Source organism: Mya arenaria, chromosome 11 (assembly GCF_026914265.1).
Source record: "Mya arenaria isolate MELC-2E11 chromosome 11, ASM2691426v1".
In the NCBI taxonomy this organism is placed as follows: Eukaryota; Metazoa; Mollusca; class Bivalvia; order Myida; family Myidae; genus Mya; species Mya arenaria.
Window position 1 is genome coordinate 53526311 of NC_069132.1, and position 16961 is coordinate 53543271.

Consider the following 16961-nt stretch of genomic DNA (forward strand, 5'->3'; position numbering starts at 1 on the left):
TAAACAAAACAATCACCATGACAAATTAAAATATAAGCATTTAAAACGAAGCTCAATACTAACGACAAATACGAAATAGCTAAGGTAACTATGATAATAATTAAGAAACAGTGTGAATAACTTTGATTGTTTCGTGCTATGCATTTCAAAGATGTTTTAATGATTTGTTTCTTTTATGATGATTATAATGAACCATTTGTGCCTTGCTTAGTCAGCGGTTTAACTTTCATAATTTGTATTGTTCACGATGAGTCAATATGACATCACTTTTATTGAGTACACATTGTATTTTAATGTTTCAGTTTTGCGTATCAAGAATGAACTGCATTAATAAAATGAGATAAAACAAAGGTATTTTTGATGTCTTGGGTTTATTGCCTACTTAACGAATCAGGTGAGAGTTTTTGGACTCGTCCTTTCGGTGATGTTTGCGTACCGGTAACACTGATCGTGGCTTGAACATTTGAAACGGATCCATCAATTGCATGGTTCCTGAAATAAATAGTGTATACCATTTTATGACATACATACAGAAAGGTTTATTGTCGTAAACATGTTATATAACACTTTCCTTTAGAATGTAATGAACAATAAGTAAAAGTTATTGTCTAGTTTTGGTATTTTAAACCATTAAGTCGACAGGCCGAGTGCGAACCGATTAAAACTCCATTGAACAAGAACAATGAATGACTAATTGGATATATGAAGATCATTTTGTCGGTAATTACACTAGGATTTTAAACGATTACATTAGGATCCGATACCATTGCTGCGGACATGAACGTGTACACGTTTTTAAGCGTGAATGCGCTAAAGACTACCTGCGGGCAAATATCTGAGTGTTGTGAATTTTATTCGAACAATAAGAATGGGTGAATAGCACAGGAGAATAATATCTATGTCTGAATAAATTTACAAAGTGACTTGTGTTTGACCGAGGGCCGAAAGGGCTAGGGCCCAGGTTGGGCAAAGAAAAAGACATATCTATATACATTTGGCTTTTGGTGTCATTTTTGTCGATGTATTTTGCCCATCAATTTAAATTCAATAGGATGGTATAATAAATCATATTTATCATTTCCTTTAATGAAGATACTGGTTTTGTTTAAAAAATTTTACAAACAAATTCAGAAATAATTCATTTCAAAATGCAGAGCTTATCAGATGGTCATTTTCCCGCATTGAAGACAAACAATTGGCCAAATGTGTTAATGTTTTTAGAAACTATTTATTTGATTTTCAAAAAATCGTCTGTTCTGAGAATAAGAAATTTAATATAATTTTGCTTTCCCAGTTTTATAGACAAATAAATCTTATTTATGTTTAATGTAAGTATCTTAGTAGAAATAGTGCAGTTATAAATAATTCGCTCTGTTTGAATGTTTAACAGGTTTAATCCGAACTACTTAGATGGACCAAACGCTTGCATTACATAACTCTAGTTATCAGAGTAGGGGTGCTAATATAAATTGAAAGCCGGGTGTCTTAAGCGATGCTAAGTAACACTAGAACAAAGCTTTTATGCAAATAAATGAACATTTCATTGGGAAAAAATACGCCTGAAAGGCAGTAAATGTTTTACTTTTAGAAATTATAGATCGGCGGTAGGTAATCATTTCCGGAAACATTTAGGCTTAACTCTAGATGGATTTTCTTTCTGAGTTTATTTATTTTGACCAACACTAATCTGATCAATATAGCGATCTAAAATAGTTATGTTCTGCTGGAAATTAAAAAGCCTGGATTCAGAATAACAGCGCGAAAATAGTAGAACTACGTAAGAACTCATACTCAGGCTACAATACAACTTATCAATATTCATGGTTTCGACATCATTTTGCTAAGGATAGAGCATATTGACACAAAGATCGGTGAACACTGACATGAAAAAGTAGTTCTTTCGAGGTCAAGGTCGAATAGAAGAATACGCTTGTTTGTTGTTATCAATTATGAAATGGAGGTCATACTGATATGATGAACTCTCCATCGATTTTCAGGCCATATTCATCAACCGTTTGGTTAATGTATCTTTTGTCTTTCATAAACGCAACTTTGTGTAATCCTCTGAAAAAGTGCAGTATAAATAAAAGCTTAAAAAACGCACAGCAAACCAAAGAAAGTCGTTACAATTCGAAAAGACGAATATTAAGCAACACAATTATATAATTTAGTTGTGTGATTTCACTGAATTCAGATATATTTAACTTCACCAAAAATCAATCTGATGGCTTCTATGATTGAAATATAGCAATAACATAAATACTGATGTTTTCATGCGTGAACAAATTGTGTTGATAAAAATGATTTCAAAATACTATTTCAGACGTCAAAGATAGGAAACAGTATCATAATTTAGTACAGAAAAGCGATTTGTTTAGACCGGACTGCCGTCTGTTCTCATACGGTATGGGTAGATATCATTATCAGTACTGTCAAAATGAAAGGTTTCGAAAGGGGGAATTTTTACTTTTCTGTTTCTCTCAAACCTGGAATATTACAAAACCCAAACCCCGCATTTTTAAGTCTTTGAAATAAGTAATGTTTCGCGAAAAAAAGCTGGACTTATCAATTGGGTATATACATATAGGATCTGTCATGGGTCGTCATATAATACACAATTTTACTCAATGAGTTTATGAAAAATGTGAGAACTAACTAATATATTTCTTAGACAGGTTGAATAAAGTTGTGTATTTTATGACGACCTGTGTCAGATTCTTTTTATCACATGCTTTCTCCAGGAAATCACCTGGTCTAGTGAAGAGTCGAATTCTACAAAATAATGCCATTTCCTGTGCTGCATGCATTGTATAAATGTAGTTCCCGGGATGATTTAAAACCACAGATACATATGATCACATTCATTTTAATTTATAAGTAGAATGCACACGAATATGGTATCCATAAAAAATATCAACAAAAACATTAAAATTTAAAAAGTTTGTTTTCCTTTAAAACGTGGCATCTTTAATGTCATAAAGCGTTATATGTTCATGACGTCATTTCCTGTTCTAAAACGTCTTTAAAATGTTTATTTACGAAATCAATCCTTTAAAGATTAAGACTGAAAATTGTTAAATGTACTACTGTATTCAAAAATATCTTTAACATGTATACACAATGAGAAATAAATGTATGACGTGCTAGACTGCAATTACTTTTGCCAATTTACTGTTTTACTGTTATCAAACATGCAGCGTGAATATATCCGATCAATAGATATAGAACAATAATAATACAACATAGCATAACATATATATAAAGGGAATACTACATGGTGGTTAAATCAACCAAAAACAAATTATAGCGCCATGTGTTAAGACACTTAATTCTTCAGCCCCTATGTCGTAAGTTACTAAACATATCACTACCATATAAGCTCTAGACACATTAAAACATGCGCCTGAAAGTATAAATAGTAGCCCAGTGCCATCCTTGGACTACTCAGAACATCCATCAGCAGTGCAGGACTGTACGAGAAATAAACAGAAGAAAACCTCCCAGTGGGAAACGGCAAGTTGTTTGATGGATTTCAAATGATTTATGCATTTGTTAAATATCCTTGGCCCACAGTGTGATGGCTTAGCAGCACAGTATGTTCCTAGGAAAGAAGGTTTCTTTCACATCCAATGGGCCATAGGACCCTGAGCACAAACACAATATTTGCAAGTGTTTACAATGGTACATACACATACATGATATGGAGAATGCTCAAAGGAAAATAATAATATGTGTATTGTAAGTTATGTAAGTTCGGTGCAAATACACTACAATTTTATTATTATTTCATATGTCAGACTGGAATTTATTACAAATTATTTAAAAAGAGATTGTATAATAGAGTAAGATAGTTTCATTATTACATGCTTAAAATTATAACAGTTGAATGAGATATTAAAATGCCGTTTGCATCAGTTTATAAATTATATTAGTAAATCGATTCGCATATCAAACCATCTAAGGACAGACCTAAACATTGGTCGAAAACAAGTGTGTCTAGGAATTTTAACAAAAAGTCATGGTGACAATTGAATAAATGTGCATAATAATTACATTGCGTAATACATACAACAATGACAATGCACAATATTTACATAACGTAACAAATACAACAAAAAATAATAAATAATATTTTGCTGCAAGGTAAATAGCAATTTCAATTAGTTTGTGATTACCAGGTTTACGAAGGATTAAATAAGAATAGCTAACGATGACTCATGGTCACATTTACCAGGTTACGATAACCAACCACTATTATCTACAGACTTGAAGTAGTCCATGCATGGCTGTGATCACAGATTATGGAAATAAATAGATTATGTGAGTAAACACTTTGCATGTCATTATTCATATATTGCATAGAACTTAACCATGTTCCGTTATTATAAAACGTGTCGAAATCCAATGCTTTATCCGAATAGTTCCTACGTACTAAACCACGTATCAATAGTAAATTATTAAAATATGACTGAGTTTTATAATAAAAAATATATGCATATTACAACACAATTAATTTACGATGATTGTCAATTTCCTTATCCGGACTTGGATAAAAAAACACACAAAACAAACTAACAAACTATTATTTTAGCATGGATCGATGGAATCTACCAGGGTACAGATGAGGAAAATTTAAGATAATTATTGTGAGGATAACAAGTAGTCATAATGTCTAGTTATGTTATAAAAGGGGGTTATTTAGTTTATTAATCGGGGTATATTCATGAGATTAACACCAATTGCTTAAGACAATTACTGCATACTGAAATTTGTTCTTGTTCTCAAACACATACATATGAACATATATTTACTGCTTATATAAACTGATAAATTATGCTTCATAACACTTAACGTATAAAAGCTTTATAAGCAATATTCGACAGTTTTCGTATTACAGTCTCGTTTTGGCTTGTCAGATGATCAATAAATTTTAACAGACATGGTCTGTCTAGAAATATTTATCAATGTATAGTTTTCATAAATTATTGAATAGGGTCCATTCATTAACAAGATGGTCCTCATCATCTGATTCATCGCATAAAATATAATTTTCTTAGTTTGAATGAAATGAGTAAGAAGATAATTAATTTCCCTTTATTGAAAGTAATGTCCGATAGGTGGCGTTCATAGTTTCAAGTTGCACGAGGAGTTTTGGCGCTGAAAGTCATTCAGCTTTGGACATTTGTCTGAGTAACAGCGTTTTGTTTAAGTTGAAATTTCATAATAAAATTGATAGTATTACGAGGATTGTGCAAAATGTTTACAATTTCTTACATATATTGTTAGTTAATGATATTATTGAGTGACTTGATAAAATATGTTATATTTAATTATAGGTAATGTTGTATGATATGATGTACATCACGCAATGTCCAAGTGCTCTACTGTATTTCAATATTTGAAATAATTGTATTTTTGAAATGATATTGTCTTGTTTGTTATTTCTAAGTAGTCGTTGAGGACATGGAGTGGGTTATGGGAATTACATTTTTCTATCATTGTATGAACTACTAGTTGGCCTATGCCATCTATCGGTTTCTGTTGCACGCTGATGAGAAGATGTGCGCAATCTTCTATTCTAAGCTTTGGAATAATAACTACATTTATTTTTTTAAATCGATACTGAAGCTTATTTCACGATCACATAAAGTAAAGCTCTATTGATATTATCAATGCAGCACTCCAAATTTATATAAAATTATCTTTAAATCTCTGCTTTACAAGGTTTGTATTTCCATCACATTGAAAAAAAAAACATCCTAAAATCCTAAAGATGATAACATGTCAGTTAAAAGACTTGCTGAGTGTTTTCTTATTTGGAAATAAATCTATGTCATTTCTTTGTATTTTATATACAATATTCAATAATTATGGTCCTGAGATTCGATTAATTTGAACTAGTACTTGATAATTCTAAAACATCTGCCAACGCTTATCGAAACTCTACAAAGTTTTTCATATACAAAATTATTTTGTGTGGATCTTTTGACACCTAAATCATTGTGAATAGTGCGCATCGTTTTCCTAAAGCCAGTCTGAACTTCAATATATACAAAAATATATTGAGTTAAACATTAGTACACATAGGCAAGTTTCCCTTAAACTGTTTAAGATCTACAGCTTTTGAAACATGTTTTTTTACATTCTTGATTTGCGAAATCAAAGAAAAAAAAAATACAAAAAAGTCCTTAAATTGTACTTTTAGCATTTCCTTTTAAAATCTAGATAAATGCCGCACTACTGTTCACGAAGCAGCACAAATACCTAATTGAGTGACACTATTGTACCATTAACTTAGCTAGCACATTGACGCCTTTGATAAGATAAACAATATCTAGCTTTATTCATCATTTAATATATGTGTGCCTTGTATCATATCAATTTGATTGTCTCTTTAATCAATGCATTGTATATTTGATCTATTTAAAGGTTCCTTAAACTATGCATTGTTTTTGTTTAAAGGTTCCTTAAACTATGCATTGTTTTGTTTATCTATTTGATGGTCTCTTTAATGCATGCATTGTATATATAAATATATATATATATATATAGTTGGACGCAAATAAGGTACGTGATATAAGCAGCATTTGAATTACTTAATACGGCTATGCATTGTTTAACACAGCCTTACACGAAAATTTATAGTAACTATATTGAAATCAAACTTTATCTTGAAATAACATTTTATTTATTAACTTTCATCAATGATATTGTTAGATGTGAAAGTGAAGGCTGTCTTAAATGCATTTCTGTTGTATAATTTATACTATACGCAGCGACATAAAAATATTTTTTATCCGACCATGAAAATAAAACTTGTAAACTTTGAAGGTGTCTTTTTTGTGTTGCACGTATGCATATATAAACTGAAAGAAAGTGATAAAGCCAATTTAAGTTGTCAAGCGTACAAACATAGAGCCAAACTAAGGCATTGGAATATTATAAAGTAATGTCAGGTAAACGCCTATGACCATAAACTGTATATCACAGTCTTAAAGAGAAATACCGCAACACTCACTAAAAAGTACTGAAAAAACTGATGTTAAAGATTACCACGATTTGTCAAGCCATTGAGTGTCTCAGTCCTTAATTCAAGCCAGCCCGATTAACAGTACCTTAGGTAACCCCGAACCCCCAACAATATTGAAAATATAACAACATTGGACACGAAGGATATAACGCAAGAGCCTTGCCTCTTATAAAATTGTGCAGTTCTTACATTTTGAAGGTTTAACAATCAAACGCTTTAAGAAAGTGACATTTTTGGCAGTTTTCCATACAAGTGATATCTATTACAAGTGAATGCTATTGTGAGTTATGTAACTGATCTTATATAGCTGAATTGAAAGCTGAATTTTGAGAATTTGGGCAAAAGCTTCCCAATCCTGACAATTCATGACATTCAAATGAAATTTGGTACACGCATGGGCTTTTGTCAGAGACAATAAGTACGCGTATTGCAAGGGGCATAACTTTTACTTCTTTTTTACTTAGAAATCATAGCTTAGTTTGTAACGCTCTTATTATATACATCAGCAAACACACAAGACATAACTCTATAACTCTTTGTAGTAGTATCTGATTTTCTCTAATAGTCCTGAAATTATATATTACATATATTAAAGTGATATGGTCAAGGCGTGACACAGAACTACTGAGGCGGCATTTTGGTTCATGAATTTTCAACAAGGAGGTCAACAACAAGTGGTGTACAACTTGAACAGAATGTTCAGATATAGAGAGTTTTATAGTTAGTAGAAGTCTTCACATTTGGTGATGGTCATTGATTTTAACAACTTATATGCATTCACAGGCAATTTAATCATGCAAAATGTAAACACCATCTTGAACGTATTCAAATTTTAAATATATATGTAAATACACATACGAAGGCCGATTAAAAAATAAATAAGTAGACACGGTGTATAAAACATTTAAGATGGTGTTAAATCTAGATATACATATCACACAAATCGTAAGCATCTGTTCCATTATCGTGCTAAATTTAATGATCTTAATTTGACCAAAAATACTATAACTGAGCTTAGAAATTGATATGTTTTTTTTTCATTATTTTAAAAACGATTTTGACTAAACAGTTAATTATATCGTAGGGACACTAGACACCACATGGTTCCATAATCGGCATATACAGTATTTCCTCAGGAGAAGAATACACTTGTCAATATAGTCTAAAATTTGGCCAATAATACATAATTTCACATAATTTATCAATCAAAGGCAACACTCGTGTCGTCTCACACGCTTTCTCATCAAAAGTACGCGGTGTTAAAATGGCGCAGATTGTTTTTTTCCGAGCACCTTGCTCTTAAGTTGCATATTAGTAAGTATGAATTAAATCAATGCATTCTACAAAGCGAAATCAATTTATATAAAGAAATATTGTAATTGTATCATTTGGTGTCTAGTCCATTTTACAGTAAAGCCATTCCAAATTTACATCAACCATGCAGTTCATTCTTGTTAAAAGTATGTTTGCATCTCAAGCATAGCACGCTGAGATAACGTCGCAATTTTATGTTTTGGGAATTTGGTAATTTTTCCCATGTCTAACCTATTTAAAAGTATATGATTTGATTTCCAGGTCACCAATCCATTGCTATGTAATGTTATGTATGTTTGTTATTCATGCCGGCCAATAATATGCGTGTAAGTACCAAAACACACCTAACTGTGTTACCAACAACCAAAACTTGGTAACAAATTTTAAAATACTCGCCCTACACTACTGACGATGCAGCGTGATAAAGGGAAACTGAAACAGATTTGCAAAACAACGATTGATGATTTTGATAATTACTGCATTATATTTGATTTAAAGGTCCAAATCGATAGAACAAAGGAAGTTGTTTTTGGCCATAATAGACCCACATGAATAATGAATGTGTCTCGTATGCATACGTACCTAGCCAAAATAAATTTAGATTTCACCACCAATTGATCGATCAGAATCCGATTTCTTTTTTTCTAAAGAGATCATAAGTGGTTAAAGGTCTTACGAGTTTGTTATTTGACTCGCAATAATCATGCTTGACAATAGATGGGAACATTATAATGGATCATCTGCTGTCCATTATAGTTGAGGCCCTGCAAGTTGTTTTAATAAATTAAGTTTAGAACTTTTTTCATTCAAATGGAGAAGTTTGACCTATCAGTTGCTCTACTGTAGACGTACCAATCCCTCGTTTCCGCCTTTCTGAGTACTGTCATTGATAACAAGTATGCGGCAAACACTTACGCCAGCAGATTCCCGTTTAATAATGGATCTTAGAAGTAACTGTAATAATCTTAAATATATATAAACGTTACAATTAGCAACACAAAGATTTCTCAACTTTGTGCTTATATTTAATAATGGCAACAAGGGAATTTAGCATTCCACCTAAACTCGTCCAAGTTTACTTTTTATGTCAATATCGGAGAAAAAGGTAATAAAATACACTCAATTTATGCTCCGTTTCAGACTCGACATTGCTAAAATGTTAAAAGTTTATTGTGGATGTAACTCAAACCCCGTGCAAACATTTTATGCCATATACAAATTGTTTTTTAGGGAGGGACGCACCTAAAAAGGTTGCTCACCTAAGCTACACCCCCTCTAACGTCAATTTCCCTGCTTACTTAAGTTTGATTCAAATAAATATTCGTACTGAAATGGGCCCCAGCAGCTTCTGCTATTCGTTATTTCTGATAAAAATGAATCAAAAGAATGAATTAAACTCGTTACAAATACCTTTTTATTTAAATAATTACCATTCATTTTTATGTGTTAATTGATCTCAAGGCTCATTATTTGCAAAACTAGAAAGCATTTATCATTCTTTTTGCACTGTGCACTGGAATGCACGTTGCACCGGGCGAGTGGTACTATAAAAGCCTGCAAGCTAATCCGATTTGCGTCGAGCGTAAGCATTCAGCCTTACCATGTCGCCAAAATGGGTGTGTGTTCTTATTTTACTGCTTTTCTCGAATGTAGATGGACAGTATTTTCTAAGACCTCTTGGTCAGTACGCCAGAAAAGCAGCAAGGTAAGAACCTTTAAAATAGTAGACAATAAAGGATAATACCATTTTAGTGAAGCAATGTTGCAGACGACAAACGTAAAAATGATATATGTATAAATTTGTACATCGTAAATATATGGACGTGATATATCTGTTATTAGCGATTATTTGTTAAGCTGTTGAATATTTATCAATTTTAAGTCATTTTTCATAAAAATAAGCGCAGACGAATTCATACAGTGCCAAACGAGGCATAGCGTAGTGGACGCGATTTTTAATGTAACGTTTAATATATATATATATATCATGTATAAACATACCAAATTATAACAAATATTATCAGCTAGTTTATTCCAAATAATAACAGGTTATTTATTTTAATACAAATTGCAGCAGTCATACATATATGCCCCAGTGTTCGAAGGAATATATTTTTAACACTTTCAGAAAAAAAACACTTAATTAATAACGTTTAGAAATAAATAGTTATAAAATAAATAAGTGAAGCTATACTAATTTCAAATTTTAGTTTATAATTCAGTTAATGGTTGTGTGAGTTTTCCGGGAGGATCGTATTAAAAAGAGGATTAGTTTGCAAAAATATATTAGATAGAGATATACCATCGAATTTATGTTCGAGCATTTGTTTTCGTTCATATTTCTTTTGTATGAAAGCATTTTAATGGCATTCAACTTGACAAATCGTTTTAGAAATAAGGAATAAAGAGTTGAATAGGTGTAAAATACTAAAATTATCTTTATTTAAAATTTATCCAAACTATTTTTTGTTAATATCCAATTCTTATTGTTAACATTTTTGCTGTAAAACAGCGGGTACTTTGATTCGATAGGTAACTCCACTTGAAATTAATTGCACTTAAAATTGTTATTTTCACTGTTGTTTTATGTATATAATTATGATGAATTTCGACAAATGTATTGTTTTTCATAATTAACTATACTTTAATGTTATCAATTAGGTGATTTTATATTGGCTCAGTTATTTGCCCGAGGATAGCTGTATTTGCCTGAGCCCGAAAGAGCTTTACAGAGAGGAACACAATTATTTAGATGTATCATCAACTATAAAGACCTCAAAGTGTATATGCATGATACTTCCTTAATAAATTTCATTGAATAATTCATTATATGCCTTAGAAAGTAAATATCTTAATTATATCTTATTTCCCTTTTCATTGTAAACATTAAGGCATACAGACTGTACTAACACTTACAAATAACTCACCCTAAAAATAAAATGGGTAGAGCTACAAGTTATAAAAAATACATCTCGGTATAGAAAGGTTTTTGCACCGAAAAACAGTGTTTTATTATACGCTTTTAATATCATCTTCCTGACACTGTTCATTTACACAACACTTTGGGTCATTTCGCTCAGACAAGTAACGGTCGAAAAATGACGTCATTGGCGTCAATTTGGGTTCCCCTTGCTAATTTAATCATGACTTAAAACGGAAGATATTCCATTTCCTATTTTAGGTTTAGTTTGTTTACCACAACACCATTTTGCGAAAAAGTGAAAAAATATGGACATCATTGATTCTGCTTCCGTTAAAAAACTATACATAAATGTTTTAAAATGTACAATAATTCATTTTTAAAATTTCGCAATAAATAAATATATATATTCTGCAACCTACCTTAGAACCTACGTTTTTATAACAGTTACATTTGCGTACTGATTTACAGGAGCTGTGCTAGAGCTCACACTCCCCCGGGGTCATCTCCAAATGGCAGAGTGTTTATGGCTCAAAAAAGCGTGGTAAGTGTATAAGAGTATTTTAAAGGATAAGTCATTTTTGACACTGATTTGAGAAATATATCATATACAGAGAGAAACACAATTATCTAGATGTATCATCAACTATAAAGTAAATATCTTAATTATATCTTATTTCTCTTTTCATTGTAAACATTAAGGCATACAGACTGAACTAACACTTATAAACAAATCACCCTAAAAATAAAATGGGTAGGGCTACAAGTCATAAAAACATCTCAGTATAGAAAGTTCTTTTCACCGAAAAACAGTGTTTTATTATACGCTTTTAATATCATCTTCCTGACACTTTTCATTTACACAACACTTTGAGTCATTTCGCTCAGACAAGTAACGGTCCAGAAATGACGTCATTGGCATCAATTCGTTTCCCCTTGCTAATTTGATCATGGCTTAAAACGGAAATTATTCCTCTTCCTATTTTAGGTTTAGTTTGTTTACCACAACATCATTTTGTCTGTCAAATTCCAGATTTAAAAACAGTTTATAAGGTTTGTATTTAATTTCTTTTTTAGTAATAATATTCCCAGACTCTCTTCTTGCATCAGATATTTATTATTATTATTATTATTATTATTATTATTATTATTATTATTATTATTATTATTATTATTATCATTATTATTATTATTATTATTATTATTATTATAGAAAAACATGCGGTGCTGAACAAGTGACATCGCAGACTTAAATGCCATTTCCGATCGTTTATTTTGTTAGAGCATACAACGGGAATGATTTCAAATTCTTTTGCGCATGCGGGTTTGGTTACAAAATATCACTCTTTTCCCATCTTAAATCACATTCGTCATGTGACAACCTCTCGACCAACAGAACATATACTAACATTTATTAATAAAATGTGACTAAAATTACGCATTTACGGGTAACAAAATGTAAAAAAGCAATTGTCACAAATTTTCACAAAGTCACTAGACATTAATTTGTTTTTATTTTGCTATTCCTACCCTTGCACGTTTGTGTTTTAATGTTCCTGTCTTTTAAACTTAATCCTGTTGAAATATTAATTTGTTCAACTCTTTAAAATACCTGAACATGTATAAAAGGGTGTCCTGTTATGCTTGCTAAATAGTGCATATTTAAAAGTCATACAGTAGAACATTCTAAATACTGTATAATAAATATACAATTTGTTTTTCCTAGTCCTTTGGACCTCCGTTTATCGCAACAGTGTCTTTCTCAATCGTCACACCCGGTCCGGTAAGTAAATTTGTTTTTTTTATGCTACAAACTATATTTGGCCTTTTTTATAAGTAAATATGTTATAATAGTTGATCTCTGTTGACAAGTGATGAAAATTTTGCTTTTAACTTCCTTGTCACTACATGGATAAAATAGTTTTCGGTTTTATATACCTATGTTCGAAGGACGTGACGACATTACTTTCCGTATGTGTGTCTTAACTGGTATTCAATCAGTAACTGAAACCACTTGGCCGGGGACCCGAACAACTCGAAAATAACAACCAAGTTGTTCCTTAATTGCACAAAGAGTTTGATCATGGCAAGGAGATGACCCATAAATTAAGAGGTAAAAATGTAAAAGTCACAGCAGTCATTAGCAACAGGATGCTTTATGGTAAAACCCCCCCAATAAAATCCATTTTTTTTTCAAATTTGCGGTCATATGTCAATGGCACAGTGATCTTTAGCCGTTTTCAATTCTTAATCCGAAAAAAAGATTGAGACTAGGTTCATCAAGATTTACAGGAACACACATACTTGAAAGTATTATGCAGATCTCAACAGCTTCTTCCGGCTTACTTTAAACAGTTTCCTGCGGCCTCAGTTGGGTAAAATCTGTCTTGACCCTGAAAATTAGAATTTCAACTATTTCAATTTCAACGGCTGCTTATCACGTCTTGGGGCATCTTATAACAATTCATCATGATTTATCGACAATATATCAAAATATTATCAAAACTAAAAATCAGCTAGCGTTATATTATTGACTAGAGAAGAATCTTTCCAAAACACAATTCGTCTCGAAAAAGATACACGTCCAGTTCAGACATGAATTAAATAGCTAAAATACCAATCCTAAGCTTATAACTGCGTTCTGTGCAAAGAATAATCACTTTTACATCGAACTGACACAACAATCTTATCGTTGATTACCAATAGCAGCAAGAATCCGATTTAAAATATATACACTATTGGCTTAATACCGCCGAGTTCGCCATAACAAAGGTTCTAGTCGACAACTTCTTCAACGTGTATGGCGTGAGACCACAGTTATTTTTACTATATGTTTCATATAGACACTAACCTGGCTTTTGACTTTATACACACCCCAATTGAAAAACAAGGACATGGCATCTCTAGAACAATTCAAGACACAAAATATAATCACAAGAAAACACCATGTTGACCATTGACCCGACTGTCAAAATTGAGTTCAAATACATAACCCTTCCGCCAGGGAGTCAATCGGCTACAAACAACTAATTTTCAGACTTCCACAAGCTATGATTTTTCCAATATTTACATTGAAAACTATCAATTTCTGCAATAGAGTGTCAAATTCAGTCAAGTTCTCTGCAAAAAGAACATTTTTTGCTTCTTTTTCATTCAATTTTAATAAAATATTGATACTTGAACACAAGCACTCTTTGTTTCTGTATTCACATCCGGATCTTGGTCAACGGGGGGCAGATAACTGTGGTCTTGAGCCTATTTAAGCAACATTTTTTCAGAAACAGACTTCAAAACTCCTATAGTTCAGCTTCAGGCTATATGCAACACATACTGAAAGTTTGGCAATGATATATCAAACACTAAATGAATGAGACAAGTATTAGCACCTGTGGTATTTTCATAAAAAGCAGAAACAGCCATTTCCCTCAAATGTTAAGCCGCAAACCTTTGAAGAGCCATTATTTCCTTATGCATTGGAATAATTTGACCAAGTAAAGTTTTCCTTGTAGCTTTTAATGGTGTCTATAGAACAGCACCACAAAACTGGCCTGCCTACTCTTTTAAGATTTTTTTCTAAGCAAAATAAGGTTTTTCCACTTCATCGGCTTAGTGTTTTATATAAAAAATGACATAGAGCCCAACTGAAATGCCTCAACTTGTCAAAATTTTGCTTTTCTGGTCCACTTATATACAAAGGTAACAGAACTGTTCAGTTTAACACAAGAAATTTAGTGATAATGTGTTAATAGACAGTCTAAACAACACTATATGCCAAATTGTTGGCTTCCGGGACAAATGGCGCAACAAAGGAAATGGCAAAAAACACACCAAAACTTAAAGATTCATGACAACTGCTAGTGTTTTCATGTATGAGGTGGCTACATGATGTAGAAAATGCAGAGATAGCATTATTATGCCCATTTTTAAAAAAAATTTACTTTAAGAATCTGTTTTGAAGGCTAGATTTGGCATTAAATTCAGAGTACAGCACTTCACTATTGTCTATAAGATGCTTATTTACACCTGATTTGCTATAAATCTCACTCATTGGAATCATTTACACACAAACAAGCACTACAGAGTTGACTAACATCTTCATTCTTCTGAAATATTGGATTCAGAGCTGCATCTCCTGGATTCAGATTGCAGGACTACCGCCTGGGGAAAAGGCCGCAGCTAACTGGAGCTTATTGGCACATCATGATCTGCAAGCAAGACACAAAAGCAATGTTTTACACAAATAAAACTATCTGCCACTACTGTTAAAGTTTGAAAAAGGCCTGTAAACACTCATTTGAGGCATACACAACCTTTAATATAGTCATAAATGTGATAAATATGCAGAAAAGTTCATGAATTCAAAGATTTTCAGGACAAATTTAATAGAATATATAGTCTTTTGGACATTTTGCAATCAGTTTTTAACAACTCAAAGGTAAACCTCATCTTATTGAGTACCCAGATGCATTTTGCAAGCATTCAAACCAGACATGCTTAGAATTTCTTCTTACTTGGAGATGGTATTCCTTTCTTGAAAATCCTTGCCGAGAGCCGGTATGGAAAACCACAGAGACCACAGTTTTACCAGCACTGGTTCTTGTCCTTGAAAATTCCTCTGTGGCTACAGCAACCAGGCTGGCTATTAAAATAAGCAATAAATTAGGGTTTTTAAAACATTTATACTGTATTAAGGTTGTGTTTTTTAATGCATTAAGGGAAAAGGCTCTATTCTTTATGAAAGCTGCTCACTTTTTATTTATTTTGCCTTGAGAAATGTCAAGTTTTTCAATGAATAAATTGAATAAATGAATGAATTAATGAATATATATGAATGATTGATAGAATGAATTAATGAATTAATGAAAGGTGGCATTATTTCTTTAAAATTGGGATCTCATTGTGTTGCTGTGATTGTTAAAGTATATGTTTTCTTGTCCATAAGCTGAAAATCATATGCACACTAAATAAAACATCATTCTGCATCCTATGTGCAGTAAGTTTTGTTTAATTGCTTATAGAATTTGCAATTATTGTAATGTTTGCTTAAAAGAGCAAACAAAATGTGTGAATAGATGCACAATACAGACCAAAGACTGATACAAGTCAGCAGTTTCATTAGAAAATAATATTATTATCAAAGCCACATCAGAAATGATTGACAACATGAAAGAAATTCATTTAGGAATGGAACAAACAGTCTCAATGGGCTTTTATGACCAAACTGTCTCACTTTGTACTTCAGTTTGGATACCATTTTCTAATATATTATCTTGAAGTACTTACAAATTACAGCATGTTGGCAAACACCAAGTACAGCTTGGCCTCTGGTGGGCAGCTTGGTGGGGGGGGGGGGGGTTCTTCAACAGACAGTTCCACCTGGGTCTGCTTCCTATGTTAAAAAAATCCCTCCATTTATACTTTGGAATTGAAAGTGAGGCTTTCATTCATTAGTTACCATCATTTGGAACTATTTCCAAACATTAAATTGAAAGTGAAAGTAGTTTTTTTTTAAAAATGTCAAAAATATATAAGAAAATTATATATTATTAATTTATATTATGTAATATAAGATTTTCACATTTCATACTCAAACACCAATATTCTATGGCTAAGCACTGTCAACTGGCCAAATTTCAACCAGATAGCTGTATAAATTAAGAATTTATAACAATTTAAAATAGGCCACCCCTCCAAAAG

At 31.9% G+C, this 16961-nt stretch overlaps 1 long non-coding RNA gene across 1 annotated transcript; it reads right to left on the minus strand.

Moving 5' to 3' along the window:
* Positions 1-136: 136 nt before the first annotated feature.
* Positions 137-15457, minus strand: LOC128209060 (uncharacterized). The gene is made up of 3 exons (XR_008256933.1): positions 15356-15457; positions 13569-13657; positions 137-492 (listed from the first exon to the last, which is right to left on the minus strand). It is a non-coding gene; the product is annotated as an uncharacterized LOC128209060 (long non-coding RNA).
* Between the last annotated feature and the right edge of the window lie 1504 nt (positions 15458-16961).